Source organism: Coenobita brevimanus, chromosome 13, assembly GCF_032717465.1.
Source record: "Coenobita brevimanus isolate Jiangsu-jjx chromosome 13, ASM3271746v2, whole genome shotgun sequence".
NCBI classification, from domain to species: domain Eukaryota; kingdom Metazoa; phylum Arthropoda; class Malacostraca; order Decapoda; family Coenobitidae; genus Coenobita; species Coenobita brevimanus.
This window is the reverse complement of record NC_136966.1, coordinates 22904836-22925675: the sequence shown is the minus strand read 5'-3', so window position 1 is coordinate 22925675 and position 20840 is coordinate 22904836.

The window sequence follows — 20840 nt, the reverse complement described above, 5'->3', positions numbered from 1 at the left end:
AGCGAATGGGGAATGTGAAGAAATACCATATAAAGATGTGAGAGAGAGAGAGAGAGAGAGAGAGAGAGAGAGAGAGAGAGAGAGAATGGTTACAGAGTAAAATAAAGAACACTGATGAATACAAAGTTAGTGAAAGGGAGTGGGGGATCGGGTTTGAGATTAAGGTAACAGGGAAGAGACGGTACTGGAGACCATCGGAAGGGGAAGTGAGCATAAAAAAATGTAAGAGGAATGGGATGGAAACTGGAAGAGAATAATTATGTAGACGGAGAGCAAGTCGTGCATGTAGAAGGGTGGGGGTAAATGAGAGAAGGAGAGGATTATATGGAGATGAAAAGAGATACATATGAGAGTGAGGGCTGGGAGCGGACACGACTGGGGAGAGAGAAAGAGTAGAGTAAACAGGAGGAATGTATTAAGATGAAAAAAGAGACAGGGGAATCGAGGGGAGACTGCGAAAAGGGAGAGAGAGAGAAAAAAAAAAAAAGAAAAGAAATGAGAGCAGTATACGATGATTGTAAGAGTGAGGGAGAGACGTACACAAAGACGGCAAAATAGAGAGGAAGGAAAGAGAGGAGAATAGCCACAGTGACCTTAGAAAAAGAGCAGCAAGGAGTGGGTATGAGTTAACGATGCTTGAAACATGTCATCCGTTGTGGTGTTAATGTGAGGAAAAATCTGGTGGTGCGGCATGGCTGGGGCTACAACCAGGTACTCGTACATTGCCTTGGTTACCCTCACTCAGTACTTTTATGACCATGATGATTTCTGGGTGCAGGAGGTACAGTATATATCTCTAATGGGATTTATATTTACCTTCTTTTTTGTGGTAATCTTTTTCTGTCTCTGTTATTTGTTTTATGGTTAAAGAGAGGTTTACAATATGTTACTGTGCAGTAGGATACTTATTACAGTTCTCAAAAATTTATGCACCACACACCACAAACCACACCTACTTTGCCACATCTCACAGTTACAGTTCAGTCTAACTCCATTCTAAAACAATCCTCAGTATCACACTTGACAGTTACTCCTTAAAGCCAGGCTCCATAGTGCCATACCCGACACTGTCACACCTACCAGTTACACTTCACATAGTCCCATCCCACACTGTTGCAAGTCACAGTTGTACCTCAGAGTCACACTCCACGTTGCATTACTCAACATTATAGCACTTCACATACAGGCACACTTCACACTGCCGCACTCAGGAGAGCGTAGCACACTACCAGAGTGCCACATTTTGCTTCCCTTGTGCCGACTTTGCTAAAACCCTGTCTGTGCTGAGAGCAAGTGACTGTTATGAATAGGCATTTCCTTCAGTACCGGTATGTGTTTGCTAATCAGTACATTAAAAGGCAAACTATAGGAGTATTACCTTTCGTACTGTAAATAACAGAAAACAAAAGATCCAAGTTCAGCTATTACATGTTACTGTATCTGCATGTACTCTTAATGTTAAGTTTTAGTTCATGACAGGAATCATAATACTTTCAATAATTTAACTATTACCGTAACTCCTTTTTAGTTGCTACAGTATGTGACAGTTAATCACAACAATTCTTTGTAACTAAAATGAGAAATGCACATTTCTGTAGCTCTTAACTCGAAGATTTTCATTTCCCCATGTCCCTTAAAATCACTTTATGGGACAACTTATAAAAAGTTTTCGCACAGGCAAAGACGGGTTTGCAAAATGTAAAAAATAGGAAAACGTATTTACTGACGCTTGTTGCACGGCAGTTAAAAGTAAAAAAATTAACCCAGGTAAGAGAGCAAGGAACGGAAAGTTGTAAATCATAACGTTTTTAATCTCAGAAAGAAAGCAAAAGAAAAAAAAAAAGTCTACGGTAACGTAATCTGCCGCTCACTGTCTTGCTTTCTCACCCTCTTTTTTCCACTTTACTATCCAGTTCTTAAATTTTCATAACTGAAGAGTAAGAAGTTTAAGCCATTTTACGGTCAATTAACCGATAAAGGACCTCTGATCGTATGTGATTTATGTATGTATGCAACTATCTCTCTCTCTCTCTCTCTCTCTCTCTCTCTCTCTCTCTCTCTCTCTCTCTCTCTCTCTCTCTCTCAACGAATGGGGCAATAGTTACGGAGACTTCTCTGTCTGGATGCCCAGACAGAGAAGTGTTCGTCGTAAATCCACTTTCGGGTCATAACTCCCGAAATTAGTATAGTTGCTGCGCTGAATTAACTTTTAAGAGTCCCGTGGGGAACTGGTCGTGTTTTGTGGCCTCCATTACACCAGCATCTCGACACCTCCAGAGATTTACTAAGACAGCTAATGTAAACTTTACTATTTTACACTGCGCCTCCTTCGTTCACTTGCCCACCAAAACGACTAAACTGCACACGATTAAAAACTTGTAAAAAGGAATTGTTAACCCTCTGTTCCTTCTGCTGTTTACGTGAGCAAAGGCAGGTGTACCTCGGTGTCGGTGATGTCCAAGAAATGAATTACTCACGTGTCGTGGTTGTGATTAATTACAACTCACTTTTACTGCTGAATTTCCTGTGAGATCAAACAAGATGGTTTCATGGTCGCTGGTTTTAGTTTCCTTCTCACTTATGCTTTTCAGTACGATATCTCTTTGGTTTTACCTTTGCTACCATCAAAGGATTTTAAGTTGGGAGAGATTTGGGGGATTCATGAAGTGAAATACATGGCCTACCTACATTGGGTAGTTCATAGAAATAATTCAGTGTTGACATTGTTACGACTAGACTGGATGAGAGAGAGAGAGAGAGAGAGAGAGAGAGAGAGAGAGAGAGAGAGAGAGAGAGAGAGAGAGAGAGAGAGGCTAGATATAATTCGATTGCAGCATATTCTGGGATAGACTGACTTTAAACAACTGCTTATACACGTTAATGACTCTCCTGCAGTCGATAGGCAGTAATCCCAAGGTTGCTCTTAAATCACACACACAAATACGTCCAACTGCCTGAGATGGATTTAAGCATAAGCACAAATATTAAGTTACTTCACCTAAGTTTGAAACTATGCAATTAATCAATCAATCAGTGAAGCCCTGGGAAGAACTGAGTATAAGTATGTTCAATCCATATTATGTGTATAGCCCAGCTCTAGTTGTCTTTATAATCTTCTCCATTATATTTAGCATATTACTACTGGCTATGCACAGAAGGCAAGCAAGGAATGCAAACTTGGAATCAGTATTTACGGGATGAAGAGTAGACATTCAAGTGAGACCCCTTGAGCGAAATGTGTATGGCCTACTATGTAAATACTGTAAATCATAATCATCTACAAAGAAAAAACAATGAAGGAAAATTATGGGGGTAACATATTATATGACATTAATCTAACTATGCATAAAAGATAAACTGATATACATGTATTCATTTTATATAACAATATTAATGTGCCTCATTAGAGGGAGAGAGAGAGAGAGAGAGAGAGAGAGAGAGCTAGATAGATAGGTAGATAGATAATAGGTACATTACATAACTGATTCTTACTATAGTCTTGGCATGGTACTGCCACTATATAACCATTGCATAAATGCATGTATACATTATCACAACAATGCAATGTTCTATGTTCAGTTTTAATTTACTCCATACATCGTGTTATAGTTCTACAATATTATTGTTTATACTATATTGTGATGAATACCATGTATTATTAGGTTATGGCAGACTATGTAATTTGTTACCGGTACTACATGCTGTCATAGGAGCACCAGCTTGGCGTGAGCGAACAATGTCAGGACACTAAAATATCATAACACACTACATAATAGCTAGTGACATATATACTGGTAATATGAATTATAGAGGTTTGAAGAAAGTCGTGCGTAAGCTCGAGAGATCTGGAGGAAACAGCAGTGCACATTCTAGAAGGGAATTTCCAACACAGCACAGTATGACAGCTGATGGGAAACTTCCACAGTCGTGGAATGTTCCTTGACACGTGCCTCACATGTGACCCAACCAGTCTTATACAGGAGAAATTGGAGAGACAGGGCAGAAGGGGTTAGGAGAGAGAAGAGGCACTGTGGGTAAGACAGGAGGAGAGCGCATGGAGCTGGCAAGCATGAAAAGCTCTCGCCTTGGCACTGCTCCTGTGAAAATGTTTTCTCTGGAGAATAAAATTACAGTCAAACCCCAGACTCGTCTTTATCTTTCTCCTGCCATCCACGACAAGAACAACTTGAACATTCTCTCCTCTTAAAATCCCTACAGTCTAACACATTTTTGGAAACGCTCGGCGACGGCTACGATAATGGGGAGCCTCCATAGCCGAGCACAGTACAGGCCTTGATCACCATACTTTCAAGTGGTTACGCTCAAATATAAAAGTCCTTTTGCCCCTCCAGCCTCTCCATCACCAGTGGATTCGTTGATCCTCGAGCGTGGCGTGGTGGACTGAGGTGGATCTTTAAGCCAATCTGTGGATGTTATTACGTACCTTTGTAAACTACGTCCTATTCAGTCATTTGATAGTCAGATAATGAGAGAGGATGGAGAGGTGAATGAGAGGATGGAGAGGTGAATGGATTGCTGTAGCTGACTGTATTTTGCGATGCTAATCTCTGTGTGTGTGTTTATTTCAGTATCGTGAATGACACCAACGGTCTGAAATTGAGATTGTTGTGAAAGTACAATCGAGTAGAAATTGCTATAGCTGTACCATGTACACGGTTTCAATTTGTGGAAGACCGAGGATGAGGTGGAGGGATGGGATGGGATGGAGAGGAATATGAATGAGGGGGGCGTGAGCTGGAGGGAAAAAAGGCAGATGGTGCAGGACAAGATGACTGGAGGTGATGTGAACGAGGCCACTTCCACGGGGATGAAGGCATCTGGCTACAGATGGGTAGATAGATATACAGATAAACAGACAGATAACTAGGTACGGCAAATAGGCAGGTAGGTAGGTAGGTAGATAGGTAGGTTGCTAAATAGATAGATAGAGATAGATAAGTAAATAGGAAGGCAGGTGGATAGGAGGGTAGGTAGGTACGTACAGTATGTAGTTTGATAGATATAGATAGTTACATACATAAGTAAGTAGGTAGGTAGGTAGGTATATAGATAGATAGATAGACAGATGGATGGATAGATTGATGGATGGATACACAGAGAGATAGAGATTGTATTACTCCACCATAAACATTGTCTATAGACCTGCCACCCTACCGAGCTACACAGCTGTCCCTCTGTCCATTTAGACACTGACTGCTTTTACGTCCAAGGAAATATGGAAGGAATTGTCTAGTCTTGAGAAACGAAGGATCCTGATTCATTAATAACTGGTGGGGAATGGGTACGATGGAGAGAATGGACAATAAAGGAGAATGGAAAGTCTTTGTCGGTTTGAATGCACTGCCACGCTTTACATGCCACATCTTACACTGCCACACCGCACACTACTCCATCTAACACTGCCACATCTTACACTACTACGCCTCACACTACCACATGTCGCGCTGTCACATCTCGCCCTGCCACATCTCACACTGCCACACCTCATATTGAAACAATTAACTCTGCCATACGTCACAGGGCAACACCTCAGAATTAAATACGCTTAACACTGCCACACTTAAGATACATTTAACGGCATCATACTTCACGTTGTCACACCTTATGCTGCCATATCTAATACTGCTACACCTCACACCGGTACAACTAACACTGCCATACCTCGCACTGCTATACCTCGAATATGCTTAATACTGACGCACTTTAGATACACTTAACGCTACCACAGCTCATACTGGTAAAATTAATACTACCATGCCTCGCACTACTACACCTAAAATATACTTAACACTGCTATACGTCAAATACACTTAGGCTACCACATCTCATACTGCCACACCTCACATTGCTACACCACACACTGACATGCTTCATATTGCTCCATCACACACACACACACACACACACACACACACACACACACACACACACACACACACACACACACACACACACACACACACCTTTCACAGAAGTCTCTCGCCACTCCAAACACGCCAGAGTCATTGTCCTCCTCAATCCTCTCGTGGTTTGGACAACTCGAGTACTCTATTCCAACGTCGAACAGTTTTATTCGGTTAAGAGTAAGTCATAGGAGCCTGAGGGGATTAACACCTAGATACTGACGGCTCTTTACGATTAAGCCTATAGCATTTTAATTTCTTTCATCAACATCATACACATCAGTAATTTCATTATTATCATTGTTATCATCAATATCAGCATCATCAGCAACAACCTCACCAGTATTATCATCATAATCACCTTCATTATCATAATCACCATCAACGACCACACCATCAAAACAAGCTCAGCGCATCAGAGACCGCATACTTCCGCCAACGTCAATGCCAGACAACTCTACACCACAAAAATTTAATTCTCTTCATTGCCCCGTGACCCACATATCCATAAATTTCACTGAAATCCACCGTTAAGTTTGAAATATTTTGTGGACAAACAAATAAACCGACAAACACGGGCGAACAAATAACCTCCTCCAGCTTCGTTGGTGGTGATAATTAATGTGAAAAATAAATCTGAATGAAAGGATGACTGTTTTTATGGAGATTCCTAATTCTCCGAGATTACAGCCTCTATTGTATTTAGAACTTGTCCATGTTTTTTTTAAATGGGATGCAACTGCTCAAAGACTCTTACAGTTTCAGTTTCGTTTTGTGCAATGAACTTTGCAAAGGAAGAAAAAAAATGATGTTTCAACATAGTGGAAATCAGACATGAATTTTTACTCATCAAAATATTGTCGATCAGCATCCTGTGGCAGTGTGTAGATTCTGTGGAGATAGAGGAATGAGCTGTTAATGCTTTCCAGCAGTATTTTTAATAGCCAGAATAAACTTCTTTTATCGTTTTGTAAAAACTCGTCTCTCTCTCTCTCTCTCTCTCTCTCTCTCTCACACACACACACACACACACACACACACACACACACACACACACACACACACACACACACACACACACACACACACACCACCCAATATATGTGTTGCGATGAAGGGTGATTGTTGCGGCTATTCCTCTCTTTGTTATCGTTATCATCATCATCATCATCCAAACAAACACTTCACTAATCACCAAAGTCCCTTATTTTCTTGCAGGCGCCAGGCGATATTATGAAGTTTTGGGCAGAACCATTTTTTCTGTGTCTCCCTCTCTCCTTCTATGTTTCCTCTCATTCCTTCCCTCCGTTACCATCCTTCCACCCTTCTTCCTATCGTTTCTGTGTCTCCCTCTCTCCTTCTTTGTTTCCTCTCCTCATTCCTTCCCTCCGTTACCATCCTTCCACCCTTCCTCCTATCGTTTCTTCCCTTCCCCCTTAACTCCTTTCTGTTTCTCGTACTCCTACCACTATCCTCCCTTCTCCCCTTCCCTTCCCCTCTCCTTCCCTCCATCACCACTCCCTCCCCCTTCCATCGTCTTTCTACTCTTTCCTCCTTACATTGCCCCTTTCTCCTACTTTCCTCTCCCCCTTCCTTCATTCCTTTACCTTCCTGGCCATTCACCGTCCCTCTTTAACACCTCCCTTCACCATATCTCTTCCCCCCTCCCTCCTTCCCCCCCCTCTCTCTCTCTCTCTCTCTCTCTCTCTCTCACACACACACACACACACACACACCTTCCTTCCGTCCTTTTCTCCCTTCTCCCTTCGCCATTCCCTTCGTTCATCGCCCTTCCCGTCAATTCCTCCCCCTCCGTCACCACCTTATCTCCTCTTAACTGCTCTTTTTCTCTATTCTTGTCCCTTTGCTCCCTCCCACCTTCTCCCTTTACCCTCCCTCTCGCTCTCCTTCTCCCTCTCTTCCCTATCCACCAGTCACTCCCGCTGTCCCCCTATACCCTCACCTTTCTACTTTCCATCCGTTCTTTCCATCGTCTCTCTACTCCCTCTTTCGCCTTTCCTTTCTTCTTCCTACTTCCCTTCCCTTATCCCTATCACAACCTTCTGTCCCTCCATATCATTCCCTCCTTCCTCTTTTTCCTCCTTTCCTCCCCACCCTCCCTCCTTCACTCTCCCCCTTTCTCCCTCGACCGTACTTTCACCTTTCCGTCATAATATTTGTGTTTTCTTTGGTTCAAGTGTGACACCAGATTTTCCCTCCTAAATATACAACGTGCAGCGGGCTTAGATAGGAATGATATACGAGGCGGAACACTCATAGGTAATTACGAGTATAAACACGTCTGGAGAGAGAGAAAGAATAAAAAATATATATATCCCCGGAATGAGGCGTTTGAGCCAAGAAATATACAAGCGATTTCAAGTTAAACTGGACCAGAGTTACACGCTTTATATGTGTCAAGTGCTGTACAGTACTGGCAACATGTTTAATCACCATCATCATCATCATCATTCTAAGAATTAGACGCTGTTCAAATGCACGGACTGTTAAATAATATAATCATTTATCAAAAGTTTGATCCCCCAAGAGAAGGCTGAAGTTTTGTCGATCATGTAATGCCATCAAGAGGAGTGGGCTGGTCATCCACCTTAAATTGTAATGGACTACTGCAGCCTAGCCTCCGACTCCTACACCTCGAAGGAGATATGAGATCGGCATTTACCATTTTACCATTGAGTATATATATATATATTTAACGCTGAAACATGCCTAGGAGCAGACCGGTCAGTCAGTTATTCCAAAGGATTTTCGCGGCCCATATTACTCCTTATCTATCTTAGGATCTTGTATGTTATATTAGAGGTGAATAATTTATTTTTTTCTAAAATTTAATACGCAGCTCGTAGTGTTACATTCAAGTGACTGCACTCAGTGGAAAACCAATAGTTTCTTGCTGCCTAGGAAATCATTTACTGCTTTGGTTGGAAACAATAAAACCACTAAATGAACGCCTAGTCGTCTAGTGCGTTAAGATACTCCGACCGGATGTAGCCTGTAATGATGTTATTTTGAGGAATGTTTGGGGTTTATTGGTAATACAATGCCACCTGAGGGTGAGTGACTGCACTCGGTTTGTTTTAGTCTGGCGGAAATGGCCGACTTCCGTAACTTGGATACTATGTCGCGATTTCATGAAGTTTTATGAGCTTCTACATATCATGTAGGAATGAGTTTCCTTGGTTAATCAAGGGCTACACTTGACTATCAGCAGCATGAGCAAGAAGCAGTGCGGTTACAACAAATGCGCTTTAGTCACCTTCACCATAAAGATCTGGACTAAACGTGCTTGGGAGACTCCAAATGCAACAAAAGTATGGCATATAAACTGATTCTCCTCCCTATCGTCTGTCAGTAAATATATTACCACTATGGAAGTCGAAAGTTAGAGACGGTATAATTGGTGGTGGTGGTGGTGGTGTGTGTGTGTGTGTGTGTGTGTGTGTGTGTGTGTGTGTGTGTGTGTGTGTGTGTTGTTACGAACTGAGCACGGAGACTCTGAGGGTCAAATAAAAGGCAAAGGACACTAAAAGAAATATGTCTTTCATTATTTATAAATTCTCTACACAGTACATCACGGAATTAGGTCCTTTTACATAATAAACACGAGCACGGGGCGCCACTTTTAACCTAATCAAAAGTACTTACAAACTTAAACAAGATCAGGCAGACACTTCAGCTAAAAACGCAATGAATGGGAGCAGTTACGTTACTGGGCTTCTATGTACAAGTAAAATAGATATTCATAACTTATAACTTGATCTCTTGAAGCACTTCTTACACTATATCACTAAAATATAGAGAGTGACTTAGGTAAGGCTGGAGATGAAATGAAAGTAATGTGCTACTCCTCGAGTCTCACTTTATATAACTCAGTAGCCACGCCTATCGTTTCCCCACTGGCCAATCTGAACGGTACCATCATATCTATTTCCAGTAATCTCAACGAGAGGGTAGTCACACTAGGTTATTCAGCTTGTGTTTGTCTGGTACATCCTATAGGGCAGACCTCCACACTTAGGTTCGTCTCGGCCTCTTTTTCCCGCTTGTAATTCAATGCAGGTTGGCCTTTATCACTGTTGATATGCTGTACTACAAACTGGGTCTCAGCTGTGTCAACAATGACAGAACATGAGCCAAGGTTAACCTAAATAGGACGACGACAGGGTCACTTCATACAGTTAAAACCCATATCAGTGGGGCAGCACCACAAAATAGATTTTGCACGGTAGGATAAGTTCCCAGATTAGTGGAACAGCGGTCAGTAACTGTATGTGTGTGTGTGTGTGTGTGTGTGTGTGTGTGTGTGTGTGTGTGTGTGCGAGAGAGAGAGAGAGAGAGAGAGAGAGAAGGAAGGAAGGAAGAAAGGAGAGATAAAACGGGTGAGGTAGGCATGGTGAAGGCTTGCCGGGGCACTTGGTGACTCGGTGAGTTTGGTACTGACCTTATGTTTTGAGGACGCCCTGTAATGAGTTCAGGTCTCGTGCCTGCCGTCCAGTTTGTGGAGTGGATGCTTACAGGGTAAAGCGTGTCCGCAACAACTAAGTTGAACATCCTACACCTTACCATTTTATGCTGCCACTACAGTAACATCTGTTTCATTGTCTCTGCCTTGTGTCTGTCCTAGTCTTCTCCTAATCCTGCTATGACTTTGTCCCTTTAAAAGGCATGGAGTCCTGGATGAAAGAAGGGAAAAAAAAATGGTAAACTACAGGGAAGGGTTGAAGTTTGAGAAGTATGGAAGCTGACGGTGTAAGCAAAGATTTTAGTTCATGTCTGGGAATATTGTCTTAAAAGTGTGCCAAACGCCAGGAAATTATTCTGTAATAATTCTGGGTAATAAATGCTATATCAACATGGCACCTGTACTCCACAGTTATGTAGCAAGTACTGGTAATGACCTAATAGACGAAAATTGTCTCCATTATGATTCAAACCAGCAAAGAGGTACTGAAAGCAATTGTACTATACATTAGGGTGTGCAGAAATAACCTGTTTTGTGTATCTCTACGCAAACACCACGTTACCCTTTAAGCAGAGCAGAAACAACCTATTTATGTGTACATCTCTACGGCAACCTTACATCACTCTATTCCTCCATTATTCCACCCTCCACATGGCTCACTGGCGGTATTCTGTGATCGTCCTACCGTGAAACATAGACACCCTTTTTTCACCCAGCAGTGTCATTTACAGCATGGACCCCACACTGAGAAGGGCTGAGCTGGGTGTGTGGTGTGGAGTGATGGGGAGCTGGTTTTCTCCTCTTTCCCTGGCATCATTATTACTGATATCACCGTCATCATCATCCTATTCACATACTTTCAAATGAGGTAGACAGGATTCATATAAAGGAAAAAAGACACACACACACACACACACACACACACACACACACACACACACACACACACACACACGTTAGAAAACTATCACCAGCTCTGAAATGCAACAGACAAGACTTTCACACCCATCATTATTTCAGGCGTTTCAAAAGTGAATGACTGAGTGAACAAAAGTGTATTTCTATATGGGAGTGTGTGTGTGTGTGTGTGTGTGTGTGTGTGTGTGTGTGTGTGTGTGTGTGTGTGTGTGTGTGTGTGTGTGTGTGTGTGTGTGTCATTCTGATGAAATATTAGTTATTCAGACCAGAAGCATTAGCTCAAATTCGAAGGGAACCTGGGAAATAACTCGAGAAAGCTTATTATTTCAGGAAAGCTACTTGGAAGCATGCTAAACCGAAATCCACAAACATTCTAAACATTCCACGTGAGCTAGCCGAATGGGACGAAAATCCAAGATGGCCACCGACGGAATAGGTCTCTTATATAACTTTGGAATCAGAAGTCACAGATGGTCATGTAATACCTCTTTTTAAGGGGTTTTGGGTATAAGAAAACCATTTTTACCATTATTTCAATGATTTATTGACGTATGTTCAAGATATGATCAAGGTAATGAACTATTTTAAACAAAGTGGTAAATTCAACACATTAAAAGTCAACAACCAGCACTAACTTTTGCCAGCAGCAGTTACTGAACTACTTCTAAACAGACCATTTTTTTAGTATCATAACTAATTATAGACACAGTTATAGCATGGGGACTCAGTATGTTCTCCATCAGGTGGGCATGAATTAACACAAGATTGGCTAATACACGAGGAATACCCAGGTGTACAGTATAGTCCTGCTTCCCGACATTTGCATCTTCTGCCACACATTTGTTTACACTCACATGGCACAATGAGAAGAACACGCTCTGTTGTTACTGGTCTGTCAGTCAAAATGGGATTGAGCATTCCACTTTGAAACTCCCAACCCCAGTCAGTACAATTTAGATCTTCAACATTGCCCAACCACTCCTGAACTGCGAAGTAGGCTCGATATGAGTGGTACTTTGCAACTGAGGATGAGGGAGGTAGGCTCTGAAGTTGGAAGCTGCTGGATGTTTTGCTCATCCTCTACATGTACTGAACAAATCTCTGCTTATCAAGTGTTGTACATGTCGCATTGGCATTATATAACTTCAGTAAGAATATTTCCCCCACTCTGGGTACTTCTTCATGGCTGGCCTCGCTGTTCTTAAACACATATAAGGTCCTCCAATCTTCGCGTTCCAAAAGTGCCATGGACTTCTTTTTGCAATGCCATATAAGATAGAGACTGTCACATCCTGTGATAGCATGTGCTATCAATATGTGTTGTCAGGTGTGTGGATGCATTGCCTGCTGGATGCTGTGTTTGGTATAAGCGATATCTCTTCATGACTGCATGTAGATATTGTCTGTTGTGGCCCTATTAACCAAGATGACAAGCAGATCTGTATCCTCTGCCACAAGTACAACAGGTCGTGCGATATTCCCAGCAAATGCCAATGCTGTGCTACTTATGAAACAGCTAGCATCAGCTTGCCTTTGACAGCAAGCAACGCCTTCAGATGTAAGCCGGACCTTCAGCCTATTGATTAATCGTGACTTGTTGTTATGATTTGCTAAAATGGAACGTTGATTGCCCATGACTGATGTGCTGAAATCAAACACTATGTCTGCAGAGACATTTGGATCTGTGTTGCGGTTCTGTTCAGCTACCTTGGTTGACAGGGTAAGATTGTGTGAGACTGCATTCTTTGCCATAGATACTGATAACGTGATTCACATAGCTGTCACACACATCACCATACGTGCAATCCACAGGCCATGTCACATTTTGATGCAAATGTCCTCTATTCACCACATACAGTAGTATGGGTTCTTAAGAGCTTCAGTGGATATTGGGACTACTGGAGCTTTCAGCACCTTGGCAAGACCACTTTTGTTGTTTTTGCACAATGTTCCCTTGTCAACAGTGCTGTTGGCTGTTTGACAAACTCATGTTTAAGGTGATTCTCCATATCTGATCGGTTCTTTATCACACATGTGACCTGCATGAAGAGTAGTGTGGAGTCGACCTCAACGTCTTTGTCACGGACAGTGGCAGTATAGGTTCCAGCACCAATGGATATAATCTTGTCACTCCTTTTGAGCATAACATCAGTGTAGTTCAGGCCAGTGATACATGCAGCTGCCTCCTCACCTGATCTGACTGCACAGTCTGCATTAACACAAATAGATGCCACTACTCCAGTATCAATGCAGATCAGTCTCTTGCAATATTCACCTGTGTAGGCAAATGGCTAATGGTGTGATAGGTAATTCCGAAAGGTGAGAAAGTGTCTGCTATTACACGCAATTGTGGATTCCCGGAGGTCTGTGTGTTGGTCAGCTGTCTGAGAATATAGACCACAGAAAGCCTCTAGTGACTCACAAACAGGAACTGTTTGTGGCAGGACATGTACCATCTTGGACTGTGTACTGCCAAATTCGACGACCATGTGCTGGACCTCTTTGTGTCTTCAGCATTGGCATCAACACCTGCTCAACTGTCTGGTCAGTGAAGCCTCCAGACCAGGACCTGTGGGTTCTTCTGATGGTCCATTACCCAAAGATTGTGTACCGCTCCTTGTCCATCAGGTCAGATAGCTGCATCATATGGTCGAGATAAAGTCTAAAACACTTTGCGCATGCAGTATGTCACCCAGAATGAAGGACAGAGATAATATTTGAGATGCAAAACAGAGGTAGTTCCCAATCACCAGTGCGTTCAGCACGGATGAACAGCAGCAAAATGCTCACCATTGTCATGTACTCAGTCCATGGTTTCCCAGCTCTACTGTTCAGAGATAATTCCTGTTCAAGATCATTTAAGATCTCAGTACGCTGAGTGACAACATGTTTGTGGAAACATTGTCTTCTGGGTATTCCCTTTTTAGGAATATCTCATGTAGGGTTCTGAATTCGTTCAAGTTGACTCCACTCAAACAGTTTGGTGTATCAAGCATCAAAGACAAAACCGAGTCGGCAAAAAACATGTGTGCACAAAGAGCATGAGCGTATGCATGACCTGTCAACATTTTCTTTACTGAGTTCGGTGCATAGACAGTTTCTCATTGCTCTTGCAAACCATTGCCACTCATGATGTTACCCATTGCTCCCACATCAAACTAAATCGGATGGAATTCACCTATTCTTACAGTATTTCGGTCAGGGGTGATTGGCTTATCACAAACATCACAAATATCACACTGTTCGTGTGCAACCATCTCGGTCCATTCACACTGTCTTCTCTCAGTCTATGTCCTTCTGCCACTACACTTCAGTCTGTATCCAGTCTGAAAAATAAAAACATCTGAGGAAGTATATTCTAGTTTATATATTCATTACAAAATTTCAGTACAGATTTCCGATGATTTGCTCTTGCCGCACGTTCTCCATGCATATCAGTCACACAGAATTCTTAGAATAATTGCAGAAATGGATTTATCACTCCTTAAAACCCATAAAAGGTGGTATTACATGACGAAGTGTGAATTTTAGTCACTAAGCTATATACGCGCCCCATGCCAATGGTGGCCATCTTAAATGTTTCGTCCCACACGGTTGGCTTGCGTGGAATGTTTAGAATGTTTGTCGATTTTGACTTAGGAGGCTTTTATGTAATTTTTCCGAAAAAATCAACTTTCTAGAATTTTTTCCTTAATGCTCCTGGGCTACATCACCAGCACCACCACCATCATCACTACCACTACCATCACCACCACCACCACCACCACCATCATCACTACCACCACCATCATCACTACCACCACCACCATCATCATTATCATCATCATCATCATCATCATCATCAACGCTTCGCAGTTGCAACCCTTCATCTGACCAAGTACATACCCCCCCCACCTCCCTCCACACCTAACCAAGCTCATAACGCCCCCCCCCCCCCGTATAACACAGAAATTAAAACTCAGAGTCGGTGATATGTGATAGGGAAGTGTGACTGGAAGTAAATAACCACCACTTTCATCACTTTCACCACTATCATCGTCTTCACCGCAACCATCACCACCATCATCACTATCACCACCAACACCGTCGTCATCACCAGCACCACCACCATCATCATCAATGCTATACTGTTGCAACCCTCCATCTGACCAAGCACATACCCCCACTTCCCTGCACACTAACCAAGCGATAACGGCCCTCACCCTATCCCCCCATCCCTCTGTATAACACAGGGACTGCGGGTCGCTTTGAAATGATTTTTTTTTTTTTTTTTACTTTTTCATTAAAAAAATAAAAATAAATAAATAAAACACAACATTCTACCAATGAAACGGCAACATGTCACTACTGTATAAGAAACATAACTATGTGAAATTTCATGACTACAATGAATAGGTTTTGACTTATGGCTTGAGATTACTTGCTAAGGTCGCATTAAAATCTATTTATTAAAAAAGAAAAAATACTTAAGACACTACAGTCTAACCATCAAAAGGCACCAGTTCACTATAAGACACATAACTAGTGAAATTTCATGACTCTATCGTTAATACTTTCTGAGAGTTGCTACGGAAACAAAAATCTCTACTCCTAGCCGCCCAACTCGACGAACGGACACCAGTGATAACAATACCCCCTCTGACTTCGTCAGGTGGAGGGTAAAAAATGACGGGTATTAGTAAATACTTGGTACGTATGAAAAGGACGACAATGTGTGTTTGGGGGGGGGATTAGATACATGGAAAAAAACAAAACAAAAACAAACAACATGAAATGTGGTTTACTGCTGAAGGAAGGAGTGATGCTGAGTAACCTCTAAAATATTTGTCTGGCCTTTTATGGGGTTAGGTATATGAAAACTGCAGCATAAGACAGATGTAGGTGAAAGAAATACAACACACACACACACACACACACACACACACACACACACACACACACACACACACGAATATAAGTATATACGAAGAAAGACAAAACAGGAAAAAGAAAAAAAGAACAATAACGGTTATGCTAGGCTGTAGAGATGGTGGCGCGATAGAGCACGCCGGTTTCGCCTCATTTGTCATGGGTGCATAAAAACATGTGAGGCTGGAGTGATAAGGTGTGGCGTGAAGCAGGCCACACCGCAGCGGAAATGCACACCAACAGTTGTATATACAGGGTGTGTCTGACGCGTCAAGCCACTGTGCTTTGTACTACACTGTTGTTCAGGGATGGCATTCCTTCGGGCGACTGCGTTAAAAAAAAAAAAGAAAAAAAAAAAGAATATCGGTCAGTTCTGCTATATATAGACAGACAGACAGATAGATAGATAATTAGGTAAACAAACTGGGAACTAAGGTCGTAAGTTATTGTGAGAGGATATAATGATTTCTTAACACCTCTTCCTTAGCGATTTATTCTGATATTTCCTTTATATTATAATGAAAGCTAATTTGACATTTAAGCAACATACTGTACATAGTATATAAGAAATTTTTAAGGTATAATATGCAAAATAAACCACTAAAGAGGGGATGCAAGGAACGTACCTAAACAAGCTAGAATACGGGCCCTACTGGGTTAGCTTACTGGTGCGACACATCAGCCCTGGAGGACAACACACAGTTACTGATTTAACACCTTGTACGGACGTTACTTGAATATCTTACTCTGTCTCCAGACGGTTTAGCTTAGTTGAGGCAAACACAACCTGTAAAATATAACAGGTACAAAAACAGTTTCTGAATTTATGAGTGGAGAACATCACAACTTTAAGAGTGAACGTAATTTTCAACTGCTGCGCCTTTAAATACAAGAGTAAAAAAAAAAATTACCACCATCACACACACACACACACACACACACACACACACACACACACACACACACACACACACACACACACACACACACACACACACACACACACACACACACACACACACACACACACACACACACACACACACACACACACAGACTCGTGTCTGGTAGCTGTGTGGTCTGGGGAACCTCGTTAGAATTATGTTACATCTCTCCAGTCACGCTTTCTCCGATACAGTCTCTTTGACTTTATCACGAGGGCGGATGATGTGTGGAGAGAGAGAGAGAGAGAGAGAGAGAGAGAGAGAGAGAGAGAGAGAGAACATAAGAACATAAGAGAGGATAACTGCAGTAGGCCGGTTGGCCCATGCTAGGCAGCTTCTAGATGAGTAACTGAACTACTAGAATGAGATAAGGATAGCAAAGAAGAAGGCTTTCCCCCGCCCTCCAAACCCTCCAGCCGAAGCCGGCAGGAATAAGTCAGAAAGAACACCACGCAGTATAGAAAAAACTGGCGTGGACATTTTATAGGAAAGTGTGAAAGGAGAACAGAGACTCTCCTAATGTAACCTGAAAAGGAAAAATTATGAATTAGTATTGGTTATAGATTTTTTTTTCTATACCCACCCCTTATTTGTCATATGCTTATCTAGCCTATGCTTGAAACACTCAATGGAAGAGGCAGCAACTACTTTACTAGGTAGCTTATTCCATTCGTCTACTACTCTATTACCAAAGCAATTTCTACCTATTTCCTTATTAAAACGGAATTTTTTCAGTTTGAAACCATTACTTCTAGTTCTATCCTGTATGCTTACTTTAGGCACCTTGCTAATATCTCCCTTATTTATACCATTCATCCACTTAAACACCTCAATTAAGTCTCCCCTTACTCTACGTCTCTCTAGCGAATGCAGACTTAATCTTTTCAGTCTGTCTTCATATGACAGGTTCTGAACGTCATGTATAATCTTTGTCATTCTTCTCTGTACATTTTCTAACGAGTTAATATCCATTCTATAGTAAGGACACCAAAATTGTACTGCGTAGTCTAAATGTGGCCTTACTAATGCTAGATAAAGTTGCAGTATTACTTTTGATGACTTACTGCTCACACTTCTCGAAATAAATTCTAGGACCCTATTTGCTTTATTTCTCGCATTAATACACTGTTCCCTTGGTTTAAGGTCGTTACTAACCATAACTCCTAGATCCCTCTCGCATTCCGATTTGCTAATTTCTTTGTTATCTAAGCTGTATTTAGTGTCTCCAATGGTCTTGCCTACGTTAAGTACTTTACATTTTTCAACGTTATATTCCATTTGCCAAGTTCTAGACCATTTGGACAATATATCGAGGTCCTTTTGTAAGTTATGGCAATCGTCAGTCGAGTTAATGATACGCCCTATTTTTGTATCGTCGGCAAATCTGCTGATGCTGCTAGTGACTCCTAAGTCTAGATCATTTTTATATCTAATAAATAATAAGGGACAGAGTACTGAACCCTGTGGTACACCGCTAGTTACTAATCCCCAATCCGACTTGGTTCCATTTATTAATACTCTCTGCTTTCGTCCTTGCAGCCAGGATTCTATCCATTCTAAGATATCGCCGTCTATACCGTGTGCTCGAACCTTTATAACTAACCTTTCGTGTGGGACCCTATCAAAAGCTTTACTGAAGTCCAGATAAATAACATCGTAAGCTTTAGCGCTATCTACTGCCTCATAGACCTCCGAGTAGAATGACAACAAGTTTGTGAGGCAGGATCGTCCTTGCCTGAATCCGTGCTGACTCTTGTTTATAAGATTAAATCTTTCTAAGTGTTCTCTAATTTTATTTTGCCAAAATTGACTCTAACATTTTTCCTACTATTGACGTTAGGCTTATCGGACGATAATTCGACGCAGCTGATTTATCACCCTTTTAGAGATTGGCACTACGTTTGCGGTCTTCCACGCCCCTGGAACTTCTCCTGAAATTAAAGAGTCATTAAATAATGTTAAAAGTGGATAACATAATTCTTCTTTGGTTTCTTTTATAATTTTTGCATATATATCGTCCGGACCTGGCGATTTTTGAGGTTTTAACTTATTAATTTCGTTCAATACGTCCTCCTTACTAATGGTTATTTTACTAAGAATATTTTCCGTATTCTCATCGTAAATATTTGCTGCTTGAGGGACCAGGTCTAGATTTTCCTTGGTGAATACTGATATGAAATAATTTTTTAGGATGGAACATATTTCTTTATCTTCACTGGTAATGTCACCTGATTCTGTTCTGAGTTGGCCTATCCTATCTTTATTTTTCGTATGGTACATTTGATAAAAACCCTTAGGGTTTTCTTTCGATTCACTAGCAACCTTAATTTCATGACTTCTCTTTGCTTTTCGTATCTCCCTCTTTACCTCTCTATTTATAATCGCATACCAGTTATGCAAGTGTTCCTTTCCACGTTTTATGTTTCTATATTTTCCCTTCCTTTGGCCTATGAGAGATTTTAATCTGTTGTTTAACCATCTTGGTTCTGAATTATTTGTTCTAAACGATTTTGAAGGGATATATCTATCTTGGCCTCCGTGTATTATATTTACTAACTCGTTATACTTCTCACTGGTCGAACGTCTGCTTGGTACTGGAGCTGAGTTAATCCCTGTCACCTGGACTACACTCCCATCTGCCACCTCACCCTCCACAGACACCTGGCGCACATTCCCACGTGTTTTCTGCCCCTCACCTATGACCTGGGGTTCCCCACTGACCTGGCATTTCCTCAAATAGCTAATCTCCCTGTAGAATACCGCTCTAAAATAAGCTCTTAAGCCATCGAAATCTCCTAGATGAAAATTAGGAATGGTGGAGGTATTTTCAGTGGAACAGACATCCCATATAAATCTGAACTTAATTTCATCATGATCGCTATTTCCAAGTCGTCCACCAACCTCTATATCACTAATGATATTTTCTTTATTACCTAAAACCAAATCTAGTATATTATTACCTCTGGTGGGATCCCTGATATACTGATAAAGTAAATTATCCTGTAATACCTCTAGAAATTCCCCTGACTTTGCATCTCCTGTCTGATTTCTCCAATCTATCCTTGACAGATTAAGGTCCCCTACAATTATTGCTAAGCTGGACTGTGATACTTTCCTAATTTCCTCCCAAAGGTATTTTCTATCTGCTCTCCTTAATTTTGGAGATCTATAAATTGCTCCTAAGACTAATTTCTCCCTATTGTTACTAATTTCAACCCAGACACTTTCTGTGTCCCTATTTACTTTAATGTCTGCTTTATTGTAACAGTTTAATGAATCCTTTACATACATAGCTACCCCTACCCCCTTTGTTCCCAGACGGTTTGACACATAAATATTATAGCCCTTTATCTGATATTCTGCTAAAAATTCTCGAGTGTCTGTATTCATCCAAGTTTCACTAATAACGTCAATGTCTATTTTCTCTGTACAAATTAAAGCCCTCAGTTCATCCATTGATTACGACAACTCCGGCTGTTTATGTAGTACACTTTCAGATTATTACGAGTATTTATGATTTTACCTTGGGATTTACTGTTTTTTATTTCATTAGTAACTGTGAAACTCTTTACTTTACTAATATAACACAATTTTGTACTATCGCTTATCGCCCTTCTATCATCGCTTGTTCTATCATCTATCATCGCCTGTTCAGTTTGAGAT